This window comes from Misgurnus anguillicaudatus, chromosome 1 (genome assembly GCF_027580225.2).
Source record: "Misgurnus anguillicaudatus chromosome 1, ASM2758022v2, whole genome shotgun sequence".
Lineage (NCBI taxonomy): Eukaryota > Metazoa > Chordata > Actinopteri > Cypriniformes > Cobitidae > Misgurnus > Misgurnus anguillicaudatus.
The window spans coordinates 20,814,664-20,821,823 of record NC_073337.2 but is presented as its reverse complement, the minus strand read 5'-3'; positions in this window follow the sequence as shown (position 1 = coordinate 20,821,823).

The window sequence follows — 7,160 nt, the reverse complement described above, 5'->3', positions numbered from 1 at the left end:
TACAAGCGCTCCACGTAAAGTGAAGCACACAAACCCTCATGTGAGGAAAAGCATGCATTGTGGGTGTTAATATAAAACTATGATGATAATAATAATAATAATAACCATTCGCCAACTATCGTCTTGACTATCGCCATGAAAGCCTGCCATTGGCGATATGTCTGAAGATCGTCGATACACGATACTATCGTCTATCGGCACAACCCTAGCGTTGACCAATCGCAGTGATGTGATTACAGGAAGTGAGCGGAGTCGCAGATGCCCCTTCCCTTAAACTCGAATTTCTGAATGTCTCGATGACTACAGTTTCACACGCGGCTTTCACGCACGAATGAAGCAAGTACAATTTAAATTATCAAGCATCCAACTACGCGCGGTAGACACGTCTGGTGTGAACCCACAGTTATGCTATGTACACACCAAATGCGGGAAATCACGTTACTCTCTCTAGATTACTCGCCGGATTTAACTTTGTGTCATGCGAAAAGTTGAATATTTGCAACTTGGGCGAAGACGTGTTTGAGGCGAATAGCGCGTGTGTGTTCACGCCGCCCATATCGCGTCAATCGCATCGCCCCACGCGAGGATGCGTCTGATCGCGTCTTTGCATTGACTTTGTATGTAATCTACTTGCGCAAATCGTTGAACTGGCGTTTGGTGTGATCCCACAGTTAGAGTAGCTTATTTCTGATAAAAAGCAAAATAAACAACAAGTAGATTACCTTAGTTCAAATCATAGCTAAAGCGTATCAAAAACTAAGCTGAGCTAACGTTACTGTGTTAAATGTGTACTATATAATGTATACAATATTAATTACAAATCGGCTCCCTTCACATAGCGGTGATCCATGATCAACGTCTCCCCTCGTCTTTAGAAAACCAAAACATTTGTTATTTTCAATGAGGTATTTGTTCCAGTGTTCAGTTTAGCCACTAGTCAGACCATTAAACAAAAAGAGACCAGAAGTAAAGTTACTTCCAGACGCGTAACCACGACAACATACGTGCATCCGATGAAACCGTCTACAGTCCGAAACCCAAGACAGCTGACTTGTTGCCTTGCTGCCTCATGAGCAAAATATAAAGCCTTTGTGATACTGATATCCCATATTTGAATATATATATATAAATACTAATTTCTCACTAGAAATGCTATCAAAAGGTGTAAAAAGTGCAAATATAACCTTTTTACACAAAATTTGTGCTCTAGATGCTTTTTTGGCCACTGTTTTTTTTTAGAACTCGACCAGGCTCGACCAATCACATTTCCTGCGCACACACATCAATGGTGTTGGTCACATCCTAATTGGTGAAATCACGTTCACCCATAGAATTGTGAAGCAAGAGGATGAGGGATTGGATTTGGACCTGCCTTGATGCCTTGGAATGCTACCTCCGAAAGGCAGCATATTACACATTTCGGACGCAGCCTATATAAATATTTTTTAAAGGAGGAATTAAGCCCAGATTGTAGTGAGTTTTTTACCTGTACACGTACGTACGCACATGGTCGACCGCACAGCCTTGCAAACATATTTTGACACGTACTTATACACAGACGTTCAAAGCATGCGCATTGCTACAAAATGCAACGCATCTCCTGGGCTACATACTACATTCTCCTGTAAGCACATGTGCGACCTAGGCGAAAAAAATCATGTGGTGCACATACAATAAAAGCGCACTTCTGAAACAAAAATTGCGTGCAATGTGTACTGTACGCGGACCCTGTGTATCCGTAAATGTCACACACAAATGATCCCACAGTAAAAAAGACTAAAAAAAAAAAAAAAAAGAGGGATGCACTGATATATCAACCAAATAATCGGTATCAGACGATTTTTTTAAAAAGTATTTTTTACACTATCGCCCATCGGTTAACGGTATCGGTGGAGAAATTTAGTATTGGTGCATCTCTATAAAAACATTAAGAGAGCTGGTGGCCCACCCATAATACTGTAAGTACCGTACATGTCCCCAGAGCCCAGTATAGGAAATTTACAGTAAGAAAGTGGCACTGTGGTACCCATGAGGTGTGCCAATACAGTAATGTGGTGTTTTGTGGGAGTTATGGTCCCATAATCCCATTGCTAGTATAACCTGTCAAGCCACAGATGTCCAGCAGCCTTTATGGATTCTTGCCAGACTCTGACACACATCTGATTAAACAGCGAGTTTGTGTGTGTATGGCACTGGTCACTCAGTCACATATCATATGTGCCATGTTTTCATAAAAATTTGGCCCTTAAAATATTTTCACATGTGCCGAGGATGTACAATGACTAATGAAAGGGAATAATATAAATTTACAAGTCTTGCAAGATGTGTTAAAAGTTTGCATCAGACCTGCTCTCCATTTATTGTAAACCGTGGCACTAATGTTTTCCTAACATGGATTTCTTCATCCATCCCAGAATCCTTTTTTACATACAGAATACATACAGAACAGATTTAACAAAAAAAGGTGATTTAACATTCCATGTAAACTTTAAAGAGAAGGAACTGAATAATTATGTCCATTCTCTTGTCGTTTGTCTGTTTATAACAGGAGAGGAAACCAAAATCTTAACCGCCTAATTGTGCGGTTAGTTTATTTTATCTGTGTTACTGTACTGCTATTTCATGTTTCGGATTAGCGTTTCTCTCTCTCTCTCTCTCTCTCTCTCTCTCTCCCTCTCTCTCTCTCTCTCTCTCTCTCTTTTTGTGTTTCATTCTCTGCCTCTCTCTCAGCACACCACTTTTCTTAATGTTTTGCTCTTAGCGAAAAGAGACACTTCTTGGCTTCTGCTATGGTATTTTGATGTTTAAAATGGATAATGAAAAGCACTGGAAGGGGCCTCTCTCTCCATAAATTCTGCATGGGATCTGTATGTTATGTCAGCATCACGTTCTCCATTCTATATTGTTTTTGACCACGCTCCAAAATGCTACAGAGCATGCGGCCCTGGGCTCTTGTGGTGTTCTTGACGAATAAGACAGAAATGGGCCGTGTTGCAGCTCACAGCCGGCGCTGCGCTGGCACAGTCACCTGCTCGACCGCTTTTAGCCATTCCACAGTATTATGCACTAAGGCTTGGGGAAGTGTATGACTGCTGAGTCGAGCTTATTTTATGTGGTGGCAAATTGGTGTAGCCATCAGGACATCTTTATTAACAAATGGAGATGTAAATTAACTTTGCGCCAAGTCATGCAATAAAACGCAGCTGCCCTGACTCTAAACCAATTTCTTAGTTAAATTATCCAAATATAGTGTTAAACTCGGTATAAAGTGATATTAAATGTGTTCACACCACATAAAAATGTATTATTAACTACCAAGCCAAATTTGAAATTGTAAACTGTTGAAACTTTGTAATGTTGTATAGCACTTATAATCATATGATTGCAAAAAAGTTTTATTTAGTAACATTATGTAATGCATTAAAATGAACTAACAATGAATAATACTTTAGAAAATTGCCAAGTAAAATAAAAATAAGTTATCAAAATCTGGGAAAAATAGGCAATATTCTCTGCTTTCAAACGCTGGGGGCGTGTCCCATGTCGGCGCTGAAACGACACCCGCTTACGGGAAAGCTGCCCATCTCTCTCAACTTTCAAATACAGCTACAACCTGAATTAGAGTCCTGCACGGGTCCATTTTTGGAGACCCGCTCCCGCCCATACCCGCAAAGTTCAGCACCAGATCCGACCCGTCACCCGTGATAATATCAAAATTAAATCCGTACCCGCCCAGACCCGTTAATATATTGGCTAAATTGCGCTTTGTTTTGCGCCATTCAAGTAGCCTACCATCGGCACAAATGGAACCTGATAACTAGGCTATACACAAATAGACCTATTAATAAAAAAGACCAAGAAAAAAACAACCTACCTACACAACAACCCCTGCTGTGCTCCAAGTCTCATCACGTCAAGACGTTCAGCTTCTGGCTATCAACAGCAAAACTTTATGCAACTCTTGCAACGCTCGCTCCAACTAGGCTACGAGAAGAATTAACAAAGGTTGCGCACTGTGGCGCAGAGTCCTGAACGGGTCCATTTTTTTTTCGCCCGTACCCGCAAAGTTCAGCACCAGATCCGACCCGTCACCCGTGATAATATCAAAATGAAATCCGCACCCGCCCGGACCCGTTAAAGGAAAAGTATGCAAGAAATTTATATCAATTAATAATGAAATGGCCCTGATATGTCACTAGACATTAAGAAATCATTTTCATTTCAAATACTTGTATTACTGACAACAGTGGTCCGGCCAGGATATTGTCATTTAAAAAGTGGAGTTGCAGCCCTCAACTGATGTTTATGTTGTCATGTTGTGTATTGGCCACTAGTTGTGAGATTACAGTACCAGTTTTAGCCACAAGTTTTGTGATTGCAGTACCAGTTTTGACCACAATCCTACATACTGTTCCTTTAATATTTGGCCCGTTACCCGACCCGTACCCGCATGAATCACACGCGCTAAAATCATTCCAATTAAAGTGCTTTATTTTTATCTCGTACCTCTCTCAACATCACAACAGTGTCATGAATGGGCTAATGAAACAGGCTAAAGTGCGCTTTGTTTTGCGCCATTCAAGTAGCCTACCATCGGCACAAATGGAACCTGATAACTATACACAAATACAAATAGACCTATGAATAAAAAAGACCAAGAAAAAAAAACAACCTACCTACACAACCGCTATTTTCATTTGTGCTACAACCCGCCCGCACGGAGTTAATTATCCGCCCGCGGCCCCGCCCGTGAATTTTAGGAATGTCACAATCCACCCGTTTGAGACACTTTTATGCGGGTATCCGTTGCAGGACTCTGCTGTGGCGGTGTTGACGTGATGGGTCAACTGTCATATGTTGCACGTGTAATGGTAATTTAGGGCGTGCACACCAAAGCTTTTACGCCCACGGCCGGCACATGTTTTTAATTGATTTCAATCAAATAAGCCGGCGTTTTTTCGTTTTTTTTCCGCGTTCTGCGCTGAGCGTCAAGAGTTGAAAGAGATTCAACTTTGTGTGAAATGCTCCGCTCGTCAATGTCAGTTCTCACATGGCCGCCCAATCACAGTGGAGAAGGGGCGGGACAAGCATCACAACAACCAACCGGCTCACAGCTCAAGTATCACAGCTAAAAAGCGCTCGGCTGAAAAAACAGCTGGCATTCGGTGTCCCCCAGGCGTTTTCAGTCGCGTTTAAAAGTTTTGGTGTGCACATCCCTTAGGGGCTGGACACACCAAAACTTTTAAACGCGGCTGAAAACGCCTTGAGGACGCCGAATGCCAGCTGTTTTTCAGCTGAGCGCTTTGGTAGCTGTGATACTTCAGCTGCGAGCCGGTTGGTTGCTGTGGTAATGTCCCGCCCCTCCTCCAGTGTGATTGGGCGGCCGTGTGAGGGCTGGCGTTGGCGAGCGGGGCTTTTCTTCCGGGGTTGAACGTCTTTCAACTCTCGGTGCTCAGCGCAGAGCACGGAAAAACCGACGGGCGCCGATTTTCAGCGCGGAAGAAAACCGCTAGCTGCTGGCTTATTTGAAAAACGCTGAGTTTCCATTGAAATGAATTGAAAACATGCGCCGGCCGCGGGCGTAAAAGCGTAGGTGTGCACGCCCCCTTAGACATACAAATTTTGCACATAGGCTATTTTCATTTGCGCTATTACCTGCCCGCACGGATTAATTATCCGCCCGCGGCCCAACCCTTGAGTTTTAGGAATGTCACAATCCACCCGTTTGAGACACTTTTATGCGGGTATCCGGGGTACTCGACCCGTTGCAGGACTTTGACCTGAATAATAGATGCTGGCAATTGTGTTAGGGGCGGGGCCATGCTTGGTGTCTACAGTGCATCATCAAGCCAATGTTTTAACCCCACCAAAATAATCCTGAACACAGAAATGTGGAAAAACTGTTTAACGGTGTAACTCAGTTTGGTAAGACACAGTTTAATTTGTGTCAGCAACACATTTCTAACATTTATAAACAATTATCTAAAATGACTTTAAACAGACTTTAGATGTTTCTAACATGGCATTTATAATAGTAACACAAGGTTCACAGAGAGGATGCACGCTATATTTTTTTGCTTTTCAAGTCTTAAAGGAAAACACCACCATTTTTCAATATTTTACTATGTTCTTACCTCAACTTAGACGAATTAATACATACCTATCTTTTTTCAGTGCGTGCACTTAATCTTTATACAGCGGGTTGTGAATGTGTTAGCATTTAGCCTAGCCCCATTCATTCCTTAGGATCCAAACAGGATGCATTTAGAAGCCACCAAACACTTCCATGTTTTCCCTATTTAAAGACATGAGTAGTTACACAAGTAAGTATGGTGGCACAAAATAAAACGTGGCGATTTTAAAAGCGGATAAAAATGCCCATACGGTCGTCAACGGTCACTTTCGCTCGTGTCGCCGGAAGTCGCTGAGTTTCCATTGAAATAAATGAGATGGCTGCCTGAATGGGGCATAAGAATCATATACATTTAATTTTAACCATTTCACATACAATGTTTATTAAAGCTCATAGTCAGTTTATTTCCATGGGGCGTTCTGTAAATCAAGTGGGAATGAGTAACAGTAACCAAAGGTGGGGTGAGGCTTAGTAAAGAGCAGTCTGCACCTCTTTTTGATAAGTATGTTCATACTGAAAACCGCAGAGATGTAGTGTAAGTTCACAGATAAATCACAAGCACACAACTTACTGTTTGACCTGTGCCAGGACAGTAGAGCAAAAGAGCAATGGTATCCCACAATTCAGTATGATTGCTGTGATTTTATGGTGCTACAGCGCAGTCCAGCATCTTTCAGACAGAGGTTATGCTGCCTGCTAGTGTGCGTGTCTCCAGTGCCGCACACCCAACCACAAATTCTCCACCCGCAAACGCTGTGCATTTTGCCCTCGAGTCCCCAATGTGACTGATTACCCCACAGCCAGATAAATACTAGTTCTCCAGACCACATGATCATTGTGTATAAGCTTGCATTGTCATTAGCTGCACATCCATGTATGATTTTGTGTGGTGGACTCGGGAATGGTTTGCATGGACGTGTGTTTTGGGCAGATGTTGGTCGAGTGCTGGTTTTCGTGTGGATTGCCCTGAGCCCTAGGGGAATGTGAATCACTCGCACTGAGTCAGCAGCAGCCTGTCTGATGAGGA